Source organism: Chiloscyllium plagiosum, chromosome 17 (genome assembly GCF_004010195.1).
Source record: "Chiloscyllium plagiosum isolate BGI_BamShark_2017 chromosome 17, ASM401019v2, whole genome shotgun sequence".
NCBI lineage: Eukaryota > Metazoa > Chordata > Chondrichthyes > Orectolobiformes > Hemiscylliidae > Chiloscyllium > Chiloscyllium plagiosum.
The window spans coordinates 23,726,230-23,745,455 of NC_057726.1; the positions used below are offsets into that span (position 1 = coordinate 23,726,230).

The 19,226-nt window shown below is 39.1% G+C and overlaps 1 long non-coding RNA gene across 2 annotated transcripts in view; it reads right to left on the reverse strand.

Moving 5' to 3' along the window:
* Positions 1-314: 314 nt before the first annotated feature.
* Positions 315-19,226, reverse strand: part of LOC122558285 — a 68,018-nt gene continuing 49,106 nt past the window's right edge. The window contains exons 1-3 of one of the 2 annotated variants that reach the window (XR_006314091.1): positions 10,988-11,036; positions 1,517-1,629; positions 315-393 (exon numbers count right to left, since the gene is read on the reverse strand). This is a non-coding gene — a long non-coding RNA (uncharacterized LOC122558285). Of the gene's footprint in view, positions 394-1,516; positions 1,630-10,987; positions 11,037-19,226 lie in introns of those variants that run through there. The other variant, XR_006314090.1, reaches the window with a different exon arrangement.

The window sequence follows — 19,226 nt, forward strand, 5'->3', positions numbered from 1 at the left end:
TCAGCTAGAGAACCTACAATTGGATATCATCATGGTTTTGTTGAATTGATTGCACAGAACTCCACATCTCCAAGGCTTAATTTAGAAACCCAGAAACTGGAATTCAATGACACACCTCTATTATCAGCATTACATTTGTTTCTTCCAATATAGCCTTATATAACATGTCTCTGGCATGTTACTGACATTATTGGTTTGAAAATATTTTGTTGGCAAGATCAGAAATGTTGGTAGTGTGAGCTGTCCTCAAACAAGATCCAGAATTATTTAATCTAAGTTTTGATGAGCAGAATGCATATCTACAGAGATCAATGTGGATGTGTTGAATTTTGACTTCCCACCTCGAACTTCATCCTAAGACCCTTATAGGCAAAGATAAGCATATTCTTGGTGCTGTGGGAAAAAAAATAACATTCTCAATGAAGGTGAAAAAGAACTGTCTACAAATCTTTCACAAAAATAAACTTTAAACACAATTTAAATACTGAGTAGAATGTATAAGCTAAAGTTCCTCTCTCTATGATGAAGCAAACGTTCAAAACTTATTTGTGTAAATGTATTGGATGACAATACAGGAGACATTGTTGGTAAGTTTGCAGATGACACCAAAATTGGTAGCATAGTGGACAGCAAAAAAGGTTATCTAAGTTTACAAAGGTGTCCTGAATAATTGGGTCAATGGACTGAGGAGTAGCAGATGGAGTTTAATTTTGATAAATGTGTAGTATTGCATTTTGATAAAACAAACAAGGACAGGACTTATTCAATTAATAATCGGGCTCTGGGTGGTGTTGTAGAACAGAGAGACCTTGGGGTTCAGGTACATAATTCTTTGAAATTTGCATCACAGATAGACTGGGTGGCTAAGAAGGTGTTTAACATGCTTGCCTTCATTGCTCAGACCTTTGAGTCTCGAAGTTGGGGTGTCATGTTGAGGTTGTACAGAATGTTGTACAGTACTGTGTATAGTTCTGTTTGCCATGTTATTGGAAGTATATTGTTAAATTGGAGAGGGTTCAGAAAATAAAATTAACAGGATGTTGTTGGGAATGGAGGGTTTCAGTTATAAAAATAAGCTGGCTAGGTTGAAGCTTTTTTCACTGGAGCATAGGAGGTTGAGGGGTGACCTTATAGAGTTTTATAAAATCATGATGGGCCGAGATAAAGTAAAAAGCAACGGTCTTTTCCCTAAGGTGGAGGAAACAAAATTAGGGGGCACATTTTTAAGTTGAGAGGAGAAAGCTTTAAGACGGATAAGAGGGGCAACATTTTTACAGAGAGTGGTTCATGTGTGGAATGAACCACCAGAGGAGCTGGTGGGTGCAGGTACAGTTACAACATTTAAAATACATTTGAATAAGTACAAGAACAGAAAACATTTGGAAGGATATGAGAAAATACAGGCAACTGGGACTAGTTTAGTTTGGAAAATGGTTGACATAGATTAGTTGGAGCGAAGGGTCTGTTTCAATGCTGTCCGACTTTATGACTCTATCATGTGCAGCCGCATATTTACAATTGTGTTTTGATTTGTTGTCCTCTGCCGACAATCCTCATGCCTCTCTTTCCAAAGGCCTGGTGTGCATGTTTTGTGTCATTGTCTTAACGAGTTGAATATAATAAATGTTCCTGGTGAGAAAACGATATTGAATGAGGTTGTCAACAGAAAGTTAAAACTTAATAAAATCTTGGCATTTTGTCAATGTAACAATAATTCAATTTCAGTTAGTAAGTAATCTTACTGTAACAGCAAAATTAGCTTGTGATGAATAAGGCATAGTTTTGGAGCAGCCCATATTTGAGAGACACAAAATGGCTGACAAAGTAACTAAAATAAAATTAACAGCTTGGTCCAGCATTTATGTGAAACAACGGTACCTTTGAGAAGGGGTTATTCAGAGGCAAAAGGGCGCATTGCATGAATAACAGCTGCAAGGCATGTTGGTAGATAGTTTTTATAAGAAATGTCCAGGGATAGACAGTCTGAAGATTTGTAACAAACAGTGAAGAGGGAGGTAAACTTCTACCAGAACAAACACAGATGAACTAGTGGGGTTATAGCTTGTAAAAATCTGATGGATCAAACAAGTTCATTCAACTATGACATATGATCGATTCCAGCCTCGTTAATGAAAGGATGTTATCCAATTCAATGAAAAGAATCACTCAGAATAAGGACAATAAATCTCAGTCCAGAAGGCAGTCAGCCTAACTCATCATGCAGCTGTGAAAACAGCAGCTAAGGTTATTTTGCAGTAATTAGCTTTTTTATATATTATTCGCAATATTAAGAAATTGGTTCTAGTTAAACATTCTTCAGATAATTACAGAGATGCATGGCAATGTAATTATAGATACAAGTATACAACAACCATTGTTAACTGAAAAGCACTGGGGAAAAGTTTCAAACATAGGTATGAAAGTTAGCTAGTCTCACCTGGCATATCCTGTATGATACAATTGCTTGCAACTCATTAGCTAAAGAGTGCTAACAGTAGAAGTAATAGAACTCTTTACATACAATTAACTTTGTAATAGAAATTAACATTATGAATCTAATTGCAGTTAGCTAGAACCAACTATCATATAATATATATTAGAACAGTGGGAAAATAAAAGAGGAGGAACAGAATTTAATAGAGATATCAAATGAAATCCAATGAACAACATGATTCAAGCAGTCCTGAGAGATAACCAAGACTGGGATTTGACAGAAGGAGTACAGCCAATAACTTTGGAATGTGAATTAATAAGATGCATAGCAAGATCCCAAGGCCTGGAGATTACAATGTCTGTAAAACATCATGAGTTCATGGGGAACTAGGGCTCTCCGCAGGAGTTTCCATCATTGATTATGCATTTCAAAGGATTGGATGTATAGAATAAGGGATGTGCACAGTGACCACCATCATTTATCTCTCTTCTAATCTGAGCTAAAGATGAAGGGGACAACTGAGTTCTCATGTTGAGACCAGATTCAGGAGGATCCTTGCATGATCTGGTGATTGCTTGATTAAGAATAAAGACTGCCACATGCCTGAATTCTGCCTGCTCCTGACTCTTTGTCCTCAGTCAGGGATTTTGCTCCTACACATAGTAATTGTAATAAACTCTACAGGTGATTCAACAAAGTTTGTGAACAGAATCATCTGACCCATACTGTGCAGCCAGATTTAATAAAAAAATGCTGTAGATTAAAACAAAAACATAGCCTGAGATGAAATTAACATTTTCCACAAAAGCAATTAATGCAATTGACCAAACTGCAAGAGTCCTAATGTCTGAGCGATTTACACCATTATGAGAGTCGTCACATATTGGAGATGAAACAAAGCAAATAATTACTAAGTTTGAAAAGCATAAACTCAGCAGGTAGCGAATGTACAATTCATCTACTGTTTCAAGAAACCCTTTCCTTGGCAGACTAGAGAACATGAATTAAAAATTGAAGAATTGAACACTGATGGAGAAGACTCTATTTCCCAATAAGAAATGTGTGTGGTTACATCACTGATTGGAAAGAAACTTCAGAAAACTGAGAAATTAAACGATAACTGCAATATTTGTCACTGTTGATGGTCCCATTTGACCAGTCTCAGATTAAAATCAGATGCCCCAAGGAAACCCAAAAAGGTCTAAACTGTATATTATTTTATGTTTTTTTTACTGGACCATGTTCCCTTTTAACTTTGTACCTGTGTGTGTTTGAGAGCAAATGTGGCTGCTGAGAAGCCACTTGCTTGACCTCACATCTTTATTAATTTTTGGGGGGTTAACAGATACTAAAATCATTCTTCCTTTAACATTGAAACACAGAAACATAGAATTTTTGAATGGGAGTGGGTCATTCTGCCCCTCAAGCCTTTACTGCTCTGATTATATTCAATATAATAATGGCGGATTATCCAATATTGTGTTTCTACTTTCTCCCCATGTCCTTTCTTACCTTTAGCTCTAAGAAATATATATAATTCCTTTCTGAAAATGTGTAATGGTTTCACCTCAAGCACTTTCTGTGGTAGACAATTCCTCAGGCTCGCCACTCTCTGGGGGAGAAATTTCTCTTCATCTAATTCCTAAATGGCTTACCCCATATCCTGAGATTGTCACCACTGGTTCTGGACTCCTCAGACATTGAGAACATCCTTTCTGACTTTGCCTTGTCTAGTTTGAATTGTATAGATTTATCCCCCTTATTTTTCTAAACACCAGTGAATATAATCCTAACTGAAACAACCTATCTTCATATTTCAGTCATGCCATCCCAGGAATCAGTCTGATAAACCTTTGTTGCAGTCCCTCCATAGCGAGAACATTCATCCTTGGCTGAGGAGGTCAAAACTTTGCTCAATACTCCAGAGGTGGTCTCACCAAGGCCCTGATCAATTGCAGCAAGACATCCTTGCTCCAGTACTTGAATCCCCTCGCATTGAAGACCAACAGACCATTTTCCTTCTTCACTAATCTGCTGCACCTGCCTACAGGGAATGTCATCCAGGTCTCATTGCAAAATCCCCCTCCCAAGCTATCACCATTCAGAAAATAATCTGCCCTCCTGTTTCTGCTACCAAAGTGGATAATTTTACATTTATCTACATTATACTTTATTTGCCATGCATTTGACCACTCAACTGAAAGACCCCTGGATTCTCCTCACAGTTCACCCATCCATCCAACTTTGTGCCATCAGTAAACTTGAAGATCTTACATTGAGTTTCCTCAACTAAATCTTTAACATATATTTTAAATAGCTAGGCCCAAGTAATGATTCTTGTGATACTCCACTTGTCATTGACTGCCTTGTGGGAAATAACTGTTTATTCCATCTCTTTATTTTCTGCCTGCCAACTATCTTCTATCCAAGCCAGTACATGACCCCCAATCCTACTTGCTTTAATTTTACATGCTAATCTCTTCTGTGGAACATACCAAAATCCTTCTGAATGTGCAAATAAACAACATCTTCTGGCTTCCCCTCATTAATTCTAATTAATTCCTGTAATTACATTAGTTGGGGAAGAATCTTCAAATTATACTGATTTTATTTAGTGGACAGGCATGCTTTTTTTTTCAAGAAATAGTTAATGCATTAAACATCGAGTGTGCATAAATGAAAGTAGTAGTTGTTTTAGTATATTTTTGAAGTCCTTTCTCAGTGATTTTAAATTAGATTATTCACAATAAAAGACCAAAACCTTATTAAACTTCAGATTTTTTATGATACACTCAATTTCAACTCTTTCAATGGAATTGCACTGGGTTACCAGTTCCAAATACATCAAGTAATAGATTTTAATAGAAAAAAACTATAAATTATTACACTGCTTGACTGCATTGGTTCATGGAAAGTTTTATGGTTATGATTTGCAAGTTATTTTAGATATAGAAACAGTCTCTTTCTAGTTCAGACCTTGAATATTGGTGAAATGCGAGACATATTGCTGAAGACCTTCTTCCCACATGGTGAAAAGCTTCATCAACATGCCACTTTTTCAATGATATTCAAACTATTTTTCATGAAAGCCTGAACTGTAACCTAACCTAGATATTTTGGGTTCAGTTCTTTGGTTGTGCCCAAAGCATCAATTCTACCTCACCATATCTCTAAATGGCATTAAACCATCTCCTGTTTCTATCGGGTGCTGGCTTTACTTGCAAACTCCCTCCCGTCTCCCAGTTTATTCCTCATAGAAGCAAACAGAAGACACTGCTCCTTGTTGTTGAGGCTTGTTGTATTATTTAGTATCCCTTTTATGCAGAATTGTATTTTTAAGTTATGACTTTTACATAGTATGTACTTTATAAAAGTCAAATGACTCCTTAATTGTTTCAGAACTGTGATGAACTCATTATTGGAGCTCTGTGTGATTGATATTTTAAGGTACTGCAAATAAAATTACACCTAATACTTTTGGAATCTATTGATCCCATTTTTCAAGGGCACCTGGGATATAATAGATAATGATATTAGTAACATCTAAACTTGATCACTTCCTGACCAAGTTAGTCTTTCTAGTGATTTGTGGGCTGTGTTGTAACAGTGTCTCTCCAAAGCTCATAGTCACTGCATTATCACTAGGATACAGAAAGGTAGGTGATGTAGTTTTGGGTCAGTGGGTATGTTTATACCCAAATCCAGTACCAAGACAGAAAACTTGTCAAAAGCTTGGAATATATCTCCAGAAAAGTTTAGACCATTTCTGGGCAGCTTGCTATTTTTAGCTCTTTCTTTTCCTTTTTTTTCGGTTTTATGTCAGCTGTCCTCACTCATTCTTTTACTCTGTCCAACTCTCTTCCCTGGTGTTAATGAGTTTGCAAATTTGCATCGGCTGGCATGTTCAAAAGGGGCATCTAGTGAAAGATGCCAGGCTGCAGAGTGGTTAGAAAACAAATGGAATGCTATCTTCCAGGGAATACCCTGATGGGCAAAGGGCAAGTTCCAAAGATCCCTTCCTATCTACAATTTTTAAAGCTTTTTTTAAAGAACAAGTTGCCCCTCCAATCATATGATGACATGGACAATGTAATATTGGAGTCAATTGAGCTTTTAACAAATTCGTCGGACACTTTTTCTTTAAAATCTACATTTGATGAATGCAGATTTTAGTCTGTTCCTGTATTATGTGTGTGAGCTCAGGGGAGGATAGGAAGATGGTGGGTTAAACCCCATAGATTATTTTACATGGTCCCTGACAATACACCCAGTGAGGGCATATAATATTCAGCCCTTATGTTGAAAAAGCCATGGATAAGTGGCCAATATATTTTGTATGCAAGTGTTTGTTTTCTATAACTTTTTGAGAGAGAATCAGTGCTGCTGCTGTGGCAGACCAGTAGTGCCCCTACCTCTGAGCCTGTATTTATTCCCAACTATTCCAGAGATGTGGAATAGCATCTCAGAACAGGGTGATGTGAAGATATCTATAATAATCTCATTTACAACCTCCTGTTTCTGATGTGGTAGACCTGTAGTTCATTGGCTGGCTTTGACACTTTAAAGTTGAAGTAAGGATCTTTATAGTTGAGGATTCTTAGCAGGCTGTGTCATAGAGTCTTACTGCACAGAGACAGGCCCTTTGGCGCAAACTGGTCCATGCTGACCAAAATGTCCATTAGCGCTAATCCCATTTCCCTGCAATTGGCTCATATCCTTCTAATTCTTTCCTATCCATCTATTTGTCCAAATGCCTTTTCAATGTTGTGTACCTGCCTCAAACACTTCTGCTGGCAGTTCAATCCATATGTGTATCTTCCTCTATCTAAAAAAGTTGCTTCTCAGGTTCCCTTTTATTCTTTCCCCTCTAACCTTAAATTGATGCCCTCTAGTCCTTGATTCCCCAACCCTGGGATAAAGACTGCGTGCATACATCGTATCCATGCCTCGATGATCACATACAACTCTATAAGGTACCCCCTCAGTCTCCTACACTCTAAAGAAAAAAGCACTAGCCTGTCCAACCTCTCCCTATAACTCAGACCCTTGGGTCCTGACAACATCCTTGTAAATTTCTTCTGCACTGTTTCCAGTTTATTAACATTATTTGTATAACAAGATGACCAAAACTGAATACATTACTCCAAGAGTGGCCTCACCAATATCCTGGCAAACTGTAACATAACTTCCCAACTTCTATACTCAGTGCCATGACTAATGAATGCCTGTGTGCCAAAAGCCTTCTTCACTGCCCTGTCTACCCGTGAATCCACTTTCAGAGAACCCTGCACCTGAACTCCAAGGTCCCTCTGTTCCACTACACTCCTTAATGCCTTACCATTCACAATGAAACTCCTACCTGGATTTGACTTTCTAAAATGCAAGACCTCTCACTTACCTATACTAAACTCCATTTGCCATTTCTCGGCCGACTTTCCCAGCTGATCATGGTCCTGCTGCAATTTCTTATAACCTTCCTCGCTGTCCATGATATCGCCTATTTTAGTGTTATCTGCAAACTTACTAATCATACCTTGTACATTCTCATCCAAATCATTGGTAAACAGCAATGGGCCCAGCACCAACCCCTGATGCACTCCACTAGTCACAAGTTTCCAGTCCGACAAGCATCCTTCCACTGTTACCCTCTGTTTCCTACCACCAAGCCAAATGTGTATCCAGTTTGCCAGCTCCCCCAGATTCCATGTAAACTAACCTTCCAGAGCAGCCTACTATGTGGAAATGTATCAAAGGCTTTACTGAAATCCAGATAAACTATGTCTACTGCCCTGCCCTCATCAACCTTCCTGGTCACTGCATCAGGGAAATCTAACAAATTTTTGAGGCATGACCTCCCATACACAAAGCTATACTGACTATTCCTAATCAAACCCTGCCTTTCCAAATACATATATATCTTATCTCTTATTTAATCTTCTCAAGTAACTTACTTATCAGAGCTGCAAAGCTTCTTGGAGTTGAATTTCCCGGAGGATTTTTCTCAGCTGAACTTTAACTGGAACTGATGTCCCACAATATTTATAAATCAATGTTACAGACTGGTTGAGCTGATTGCTAGGTGGCTTCTGCTGGAATTGCTACAAACAGCTGTTTGGTTGGTTTTTAAAAGCAGACAAAGGAACATGGCTGTCTCAGCATCTGTCTTTTCACAACTTTGAGACCTTTATCCAGTAAGGTGTGGTGGACAAATTGCTTACCCGTCCTATGTTGTGGGTTTTACACATTCAGTGTCTTTGCCTTTAAGTGTCACCTCCATCTGATATACCTTTCTAATTAGTTTCATATTGATTCACATCAGTCTTCTTGAGATTGGGGAGTGGTTCTAATCCACAATTGAGTTCATGTGACCTTAAGGTGGTCGAGTGTTCCAGCCTTTCTGCATTACTTAAAATAGAAAATTTAGTTTGAAGTTCAAAATTGGACATTCTGGTACTGGGCATTTCACTTCATTACATTGAATCTGGATAGCCTTTATAAATGATTTGGATGTGAATACACGAGTAATGGTTAGTAAGTTTGTAGATGACACCAAAATTGGAGATGTAGTGGACAGTGAAGAAGGATCTCAGAGTATAATGTGACATTGATCAGATGGGCCAATGAGCTAAAGTTTGGCAGGTGGAGTTTAATTTCGATAAATGGGAGGTACTGAATTTTGGAAAGGCAAATCAGGGCAGGACATATACAGTTAATGGTAGGTTCCCGGAGCGTGTTGCTGAACAAAGCGACTTTGGGGTGCAGGTTCATCGTTCCTTGAAAGTGGAGTCATAGGTAGAAGAGGTAATGAAGAAGATATTTGGTACACTTACCTTAATTGGTTAGTGCATCAAGTATGGGATGTCATATTGCGGCTGTACAGGATATTGGTTAGGCCACTTTTAGAATACTGCATTCAATGTTGGTCTGCCAGGAAGGATGTTGTGAAACTTGAAAGGGTTCAGATAAGATTTAGAAGTATGTTGCCTAGGTTGGAGGGTTTGAGCTATAGGGAGAGGTTGAATAGGCTGGGGCTATTTTCCCTGGAGTGTTGGAGGTTGAGGGGTGACTTTATAGAATTGTTTTAAAATCACGAGGAAAAAGTCAAGGTTTTTCTTCCAGGATAGGGGAGTCCAAAACTAGAGGGCATAGGTTTACTGAAAGAGGGGAAAGATATAAAACGAACCTAAGGGGCAAATTTTTCACATAGAGGGTGGTGCATGTACGGAATTAGCTGCCTGAGGAAATGTGGATGCAGGTACAATTACAACATTTAAAAGGCATTTGGATAGGTATATGCATAGAAAGGGTCTAGAGGGATATGGGCTAAATGTTAGCAAATGGGACTAGATAGATTTAGGATGTCTGAATAGCATGGATGATAGATTTTCATCATATAATCCTTACAATGTGGAAACAGACCATTTGATCCAAAACGTCCACACCAACCCTCTGAAGAGTAATCCTCCCAGACCCATTCCCCTACCCTAATACTTTACATTTACTCCTGACTAATGCACCTAACTTCCACATCCCCGAATACTATGGGCAATTTAGCCTGGCCAAATTATCTAACCTACACATCTTTGGACTGTGGGAGGAAACAGGAGCACCTGGAGGAAATCCATGCAGACACAAGGAGAATGTGCAAACCCCACACAGATTGAGGCTGGAATCGCAACTGGGGCCCTGGCACTATAAGGCAGCAGTGCTAACCACTGAGCCACAGTGCTGCAATATGGACAGAAGGATCTCCTTCTGTGCTATACATCTCCATGACTCTGTGACTCAACTATGATTGGGGAATGACACTTCGGGATTGAAATAAATAAAGTCCCAGAGCTAGACTCCAAAATACTTTATTATACGATACATGATTAATTTGATCTTGTGCAAATCTATAAAACTACCAGGATACAAAATTGATTATCTAAAGTTACTCAGGCAAAAGATTGAATGTGGTGTTCCAGAGTGCCAAGTGCTGGGACCACTGTTGTTCACAATTTACATTAATGATTTTGACTTAGAACTCAGAAGTCCAATTTCACAATTTGTAGTCAACACCAAAGTGGCAAATGGGATGGGCTGTTTTGTGAATAATGAGGGAGACTGCAAAGATCTACAAGAGGACAGCAAAAAACTTGCAAAATGGGCATGAAGCTGGTAATCAACAGAGAACCATAATCTTAAATTCTTGAGTTGCTATGGCACAACACTAGCTGTGACAAACAACATGATAGCCAGAGTGCATTATAAAGTTAATTTCTGTGGTCTATTTAACAAGATAACAAATACAGACATCAATATTAATTGCCCCCATACTGTGTTAAACAAGATGTACAACCACTTTAATTGGCTAACAGGCTAATTAATAGAATGACAAAGTTCAGGCGCTGCCCAGCTTTTCTGTAGAGACCAGGAACAATCTGTTCTTTGCTTTGCTGCCAAGTGATTTGTATATCTTTGGTGGCTTAAGACTTGAATGTTAAACAGTATGAATACAGTTTTCATTCAAAGGTAACGTTTTTAATGAAATGACAATTTATTTCAGTTTACCTGTCACTTGGGAGTTCCTCCTTTCAAATTTTGTTTTGTAATGCTCCTGTGAAGCACCAAGGAATGCTTTATTATGTTAAAGGTGATATTTAAATGCAATTTGTTGTTATTACATTCATAAAGCTTGTTCATTCACACTTAAATCCCACAAATTAATAAAAATGCGATCTCAACCTGCCTTGCATGCTCCAAAATCTTCCTGTGTTTTTCAATTGTTCTTATTTACCATTGTGTCTTAAGTCTTTCATATAACCACCAATTTAAAAACTAATGCTTAAATTTAAATGTTTCAAAATACTCTTGGAGATCAGTTTGAAAAAACAAGCCAATTAAAGCTACGTAAACATGACCTGGTAATTACATCTGTCTGGTTAACTAACTCTGTAAATTCTTCACTTTGGATCTTCCCACATGTGACAACATGCTTCCTTGTACTGATAAACTGGAATCCAATGTTTAAATGCTTAGTATTTTCTGACCACCAAAAGCAATAACAGGGAAAACTTTTTGGTGTGTACTCTTTGCACATTTCAGTGTTCTATAGCCTGAATGCTTGCTTGACCATTCGAATACTGATATAAGGAATATGGGAATATGCTTAGAAAAATGTGAGCATTTCCATAATTCATGTGAATATTTACTAAACCATTTATCCTTTTAGATTTGCGACATCTGGAGAGCCTTTGGATGAACCACGTAAGATCAATACACTTCAATGATGCAGAAATTACTTTACCTTAACAGTTATATATTTTGCTGTAAGTTTTTGTGCCATAAGCAGTATAGATATTTTACTGCTATCATGAAAATTATCTGTATACAAGGGCAGTAGCAAGTCATTGTATACATGTGAAACAAGAGTTGAGTCTGGAATCTGAGACAAGCCTAAGGACTTATTCTAAAAGTTTCGGTGGTAAACATTAATTGGGTAATATGGTTTTATTTAATGTGCACTTTTTACAGAAAAATCGATATTCCCAGCACATACTATCAGCTATACTAACAAGGGCAATTGCCTGGGCAATATTCTGAAGTACTGTCTTGATACTGGGTTGAAAGCTGCAACTCTCCCTTGAGGAAGTCTTGAAATTGCAGGTCAAATTCACAAGGAGTGACAAATTCTTAATGGACTGTAACCTGAAGGGTATTGTTTCAAAGTCAGTAGATTACATTGACCTGCCTTCCATTGAACTCTACAATAAGGCGGGCAAAGGCTGTTGGTGTAGAGGAACAAATGGAACAGCATTGAAGAAATGTTGAGAGAGTGCTGTTTCTTTGTATAACAGGTGATTCAAATATATATACTGCACAAAGATTATGAAAGACCGATTCTTTATTTTACTAACAATGTATCTTGAGAAACATTAATGGAGAAACATTACCCTTGAGGAATTAACTATTTGTAATGAACATTCACCCAATATTGCAGATCTCTCTAGTTATTGTTGTATTGCTTAACCCTGGGAAACAAGTTGATAGTCAGAGGGACACCTACTGCTAACTTCCTGGGAACCTGAAACACAAATTACCTTGTCTGCCAGACACAAGGAGGATTTTTCTCTACTTATGGCCTCACAAATTCAGAGTCTTTGCTCAAATCATTCATTTGGGCCTCTCTCTTTTAGGAAGGGAAGTTGATGTATTTTCCCCTCCCATTATTGGTTGTACTGAAGTAACTAAGCTATTTCTGTTGATGCTACAACATCTTTTCTTTCATTACAACATATTTACATGCAATTTGTTACTTATAACTGGAGCATAGTTTGAGCATTTCAACTAAATGTAGAATTTACTGGGCAGAAGGCAAAAATCCACAACTGATCTGAATATTTAATACATAAATAATCTAAATTAGTGTCATTGTTGAGGCTAAAACAACATTAATAGTCTTAAAATGTTCCTCCACAAAACCAAAATGCACCTCAATAATGAAATGACTGTCCAAAGCTTTGGACAGGATATTGCAACTAAAGGTTTAGCAAGTCACTGCTTAGTTGTGGTTAATTTGTAGCAAATACCTTTGTATCTATATTGTACAGCTATCTTCAGTTCTGTTTTCTTATTCTTTTCTGGGATGTAGACATTGCCGGCAAGGCTAACATTTGTTGCCCATCCTTAATTACTTTTTAGCTGAATGTCAAATAAGAGTCAAACCCATCACTGTGCATCTGGAGTTGCTTGCAGGCTAGGCGAGGTAATGATAACAAATTTCCTTTCTATGAGATATTAGTGAATCCATTTCTTTTACAAAATTGATGATAGATTCATGGTCAGTACCAGGGAAATGAGCTTTTAGTTGCAGACTTATTAATTGAATTTAAATTCCAGCTCACTGTTAGGATTTGATGCTTTGTACCCAGAACATTAGCCTGGGACTCTGCATTCCAAGTTCAATGATATGATAACTACATCACCACCTCCATTTTGCTTCTGTGGTTCCCACATTTTATTTTCATAAACTAAACATTATAGATTATAAGCAAAAAAAGGAAAGTGTTTAACAGTTAATGTCAGAATATGAACAATCGCGTTGTCCCTTTTACCATTCCACTAATTTTATGATTTCATGTATATTTGCCATCTTGTCATCTTGGAACTCTTGACGTTTGTGCTGGTTTCACCTTACTAACAGCAGCATTACCAGATAAGATGATTTTACCAAGAGTTAACTGTAACAGATAAAAATGTCATCCATCCAAGATTTGCATGGCTTTTAATAAATGACATGCCTCCTGTTAAATGTTGCCAATATGATCTATGTCATAAGGTTTAAACATTTTTCTTTAGCAAGTGCAGTCTTTTTGCCATACCCAAATTTTTTTTTCTGTATTGTGAACTGATGGGAATTCTTCTGTGAGGAACAACAAAGGAAGCTGCTCAGCAATTTAGGAACACTCCAGCAATATCAGCCACCTGGAGCTCCTTATAGTATTCCAGATCATTTCCTATCTTCTCTGACAACCACATACCCAGTACAAGAACTAAACAGTGATGACATGTTTCAATCAGATGACTTATTTATTTTGTCTTTCTGTTTCTGTTGTTCAATTAATCACAAAAAACACATATCCAACTGTTTGCATTCCTCTCATGAGAGAACAAAGAGACATTTGACCTCATATTCAAGGAAAGAGCTTTCAGAGAGAACGAAAAATACTGCAATCGTTTACACCTTGTTATGATTGAGAGGTGTTGCAGATGAATCTGTCTGAGTGAATGTCCACATGTTAGCTACAAAAGTTTGTTTTCAAGCTCTTGAGGATGGTAGATGTGACTGACAGTAACATATCTTTCCTGTATTGCAGGACTTAACCTTTGAAGAAATTCAGCTGGTATATTTTCCAAACTTAACATGAATTAAATGTGGTCACAATTGTTTGTCTTTTGAAATTGTTCTTTCACGTTGAATAATATCTTTTCTATCTCACTTTTCTTATTGATTGCATTTGTTTTCTTTTTAAACTACAATTCTTTCTTTCATTAATCTCATTTAATGTTTGTACCTGCAAAAAGAAATGTCCAAGAAAGCCCGGAAGGGTAGTAAATTTCATTACGTTTGTGCAGTACATTGTTTGATTATTGCTGCTGGGTAGTACTGCAGTAAGAATCGACACTGCAATGTATTATACTTTGTGTTCGATTACATCCAGTTGGTCAGACTACAGAAAGGCCATGCTATTTGTGTAGTTCTGCTTCTTGATAGTGCCACCCAGTTGCTAGTCTCAGTACAGCACTCTTCAACATGGAAGGTCACTATAGCACCATCCAGTGATAGGAATCAAGATATATCACATGGTGAAACTGTTCCCTCGTGGGTTTTAACTGAGTTTCCGCAAGCCTGACCAAAAGTTGCAAGACGGTGTTTCAAAAGATAATTTTCTTCCATGAAATGAGATTGTGCTTTGTGACACATTATAGATATAACATGAAATAGGAATAGACCTGAACAGTAGGTCTGCTATCCAGTAAAATAGTAGCTAATCTGATCGTGGCCTATCTCCATTTTCTCACATGCCCTGCGTAATGCTTGACTGTTAATCTATCAAAATTCTAACACATTCTTCAACATGTGCCATGACCCAGCCACCTCAAATTTCCTTGAAATAGAATTCAAAGACAGATGAGCCTTTGTGAAATTTCTCCTCATCTCCTTCTTAAATCTTTTTAAAAAGAAAATGTTCCCTCTAGTTCTAGATTCTCTCACATGTACAAACATCCTGTCAGCACCTACCCTGTGAAGCTCCCTTCAGAATCGTACAAGAAGATCAACTCTCATTCGCTAAACTCCTCCGAGTATAGGCACAACCTTCTCAATCTTTTTTTCAGAAAGAATAACCCAGCAATCCCAGGAATCAGAACAGTAAATGTTGAAAGATTTATACTTACCGTGCTAAATGGGACAGACTTTAAACAGATCTAACAACTCAAGTCTGGGCATCCATGATGCACTGTGGGCCATCAACAGCAGCAGAATTGTACCCAGCACAATCTGCAACTTCATGGCCCAGCATATCCCCTACTCAACCATTGCCATCAAGTCAGAGGGTCAACCTTGGTTCACTTAAAAATGAGATGTTGTGGAGTTATATATAGCACAGAAACAGACATTTTGGTCCAACTCGTCCATGCTGACCGGATATCCTAAATTAACCTAGTCCCATTTTCCAGCATTTGGCTCCTATCCTTCTTGTCAACCTGGTGCAGCTATGAAACAGTCCTACCTGCATGCCAGACAGCACAAGCAGTAAGCAATAGACAAAGATATGCCATCCCACAACCAATGGATGACTGCAAATGCTGGAAACCAGATTCTGGATTAGAGTGGTGCTGGAAAAGCACAGCAGTTCAAGCAGCATCCAAGGAGCAGGAAAATTGACGTTTTGGGCAAAATCCCTTCATCAGGAATAGAGGCAGAGTGCTTGCAGTGTGGAGAGATAAATGAGAGGGGGGTGGGGGTGGGGAGAAAATAGCGTAGAGTACAATAGGTGAATGGAGGTGAGGGTGGAGGTGATAGGTCAGAGAGGAGGGTGATATGATATGATATCATATCATATGATATCAAGAAATGATTGAAGACACTGAATACTGCAAAGGCTATGGGCCCTGACAACATTTTGATAACAATACTGAAGACTCAAGTTCCCGAACTTGCAGCTCCCAAGCTGTTCCAGGACAATTACAACACTGGCATCTACCTGTCAATGTGGAAAATTGCTCAGGTATGTCCTTTACATAAAAAGCAGGACAAATCCAACCCAGCCATTTATCATCCCATCAGTCTACTCCCCATCATCAGTAAAGTGATGGAAGGTGTCATCAACAGTCCTAGTAAATAGTACCACTCAGCAAAAACCTGTTCAGGGATGCCCAGTTTGGGTTCCGCCAAGGCTACTCAGCTCCTGACTTCATTACAACCTTTGTTCAAACATGGACAAAAGAGCTGAATTCCAGAGGTGAGATAAGAATGACAGCCCTTATCATCAAGGCCGCCTTTGATCGAGTGTGGCATCAAGGAGCTCTAGCAAACTGGAAATCAACAGGTCTCAGAGGGCAAATTCTCCAATGGTTGGAGTCATACCTGACACACAAAAAGATGGCTGTGGTTGTTGGAGGTCAATCATCTCACCTCCAGGATATCTCTGCAGGAGATCCTCAGAGTAGTGCCCAGGCCTGACACCACCCAAAGAATACTTGATCCCCCCCAAAGGATCCATGATCCCTGATCTCAAGGTATCCTTGGACCATATCCATTGGGATACCTCATGTCTTCAAAGGAGAATCCTGGCTATCCAAAATAAATATACCAAGGACAGACCTGATCTTACCTGGCCTAATCGCCTCTGTCTGTGTTCCAGATGTTAGGGAATCCAAAATTTGATTTGAGTGGAGGCAGTTGATCAGTTAAATGTTACCTTCCTTTGTTTTTCCCTAGGTGACAAGGATCTCTGGCCATGCCAAAAGTCTTGACCTTGATCATCGTAGAAAATGTAACTCTTCGCACATCAAACGTCATGAATTAGTATTTGTCAAATCAAATCAATAATTGCAACACTATGAAAGAGTAGTTTCATTTGCCTTTTAATGTTTCTTTCTCTCTTTGTTTCTCTGCTTTTCTCCTGAAGGCATTAACTGATTCCTGTTGAACATTGACAATTTCTTTTAATATATGAGGCTATATAATGCTTGTTGGCAAAAATGCCTGTCCACAGGATGCAGCCATCCCTGATTCTCATCACATATGTTCACTTCCAGCAGAGGTCACTGTATCATCTATCCTTATTCTCATCATATGTTCACCTGGTGTTGCCTCCCTCACAAAGTACAGATTATATTTTGCACAAATTTTACCTATAACCAACAGAAAAGCATTTTGATTCTGCTGACAGCTTTCACATTTCACACTGGAACAGGTATGATATCCTGTTCCAAATCAGCTGCCTCCTCTCAGCACAGAGATGATATGAAGCTGTCTTGGATATCTTTGGGAACCTCACATTAACCCACTGCAGGAGAAGTTGGACTGACACAGAATTTTCCTTTCACTTTGTTCCAATTTCATCCTGTGTTAGTGGGTAATGAAGTATAGAGTAGAATGAGATAGTACTATCATGAAGCTATAGCTGGTACCTGTGTTGTCCATTACTGTCGAAAGGAAGAGCTTCTAAGCACACGATCCACAGGATTTGCAATGTCCCTTCCTCACAATTGGAGTGAGTGTTCTTCAATTCTTTCGCTGATATATCAAGTTCTCCCAGCTCTGAGACAGTATCCTCTCCTTAAGAAATAGTTTTGAGTCATGGATTGTTGCTTTCTGTTAACTCTAGATGCTTGTCTGGACGGTGGCAGATTTTCTCGGGATCAGGGATTCCAGGAGTCGGAATCATGCTTCCCCCCCAACCCCTAGCTACCACCCCATCCCTCTGCAACTCCGCTGAGACCTTCCAGCCAATTAGAGGCTGATAACTCAGTTGCACAGTGGCGCCACCCGGGAGTGATGGTTGCTGCAGGTATGACAGCCACCTGAAGCCGAAGATTATCCTTTGATCCTAGCCCACAGGGGTGTGATGGCAGGAGAGGGGTTACAGGGTGGAAGGTGGGAAGAAATTGACAGCAAAGGCAGAGGGCGCATCTCAGAAGCTCCCCATTTTGCAACGAAGCATCTCTCAACCAGGATCTGCATGACTTTGAACGAGGGAACCACCCCCATGGCAGCCTCTTGGCAGCTATGAAGGATACATACCTTGTTTTGCTTGTCGTGTACACCATAGAGGAGCCCTCCCACTTCCCCACCACTGGACTGCTTCTGGTGATGGTTGGTTAGGGCCCTTAAATGGCCATTAATTGTTTGTGGGAGTGGGAAGACCCCAAGGGGTAAATCACATTGGAAACAACAGGGTTCCCACTGATCTCTGCTTATAGGATTAACCCTAACTCTAACTGTAACGCTGACCCTAACTCTAATCCTAAACCAAACCTTAACCCTAACTGTCACACACTATAGGATAAAGCATTAAAATTCACCATGCTGTAGAAGTCTGCATATAGCTCATAATTGAAGGATAGTTAATTGCGGAAGATGGGTGTGTTTGAAGGGCATAATTAGGGTTAAAAAAGGGCTTATTGAAGCATTTTATTAGGAGTAATAATAAAGAAAGATACGTCAAGTACTTTCATTGAAAGATGAGTGTTGTCCCTGGCACTCTCTTGGGATTGATGGTAAACGAGTCAAACAGCTTAATACATGTGTGAGGGGAGGTCTCAGACATTCAGTCTCAGGAATTGTGATTGATGTGTTTAATAATTGCCCACCCTGGTTATGTCATTAATGCATTTCCTGTCTGAATTTCTTTATACAGTGAGTCCCTTCGGACCCGGTCCATCTTTGACCTCCATATAAACTGGAAGATGGCCCGGGTGACTGCAGCAGCACAGGTTCTGGGAATAGGCAAGACCTGTGCAACGTATAACAGCAATGACAGTGCCTCACACCTGATGACCAGGTTTTTTCCCGCGGAGAGCGACTGTAGCTTCCATCTGCCCAGTTTCTGCCTCACTTTGCTGATACGCTCCTCCCAAGACTTGGCGCAAGCCCCAGCCCCTCCGAACCAAATACCCAGCACCTTCAGGTGGTCGGTCATGACGGTGAAGGGGATCGAAGATTGGTTGGCCCAGTTCCCGAAGAGCATGGCCTCGCTCTTGCCTCAGTTTACCTTGGCCCCTGAGGCCCGTTCGAACTGGT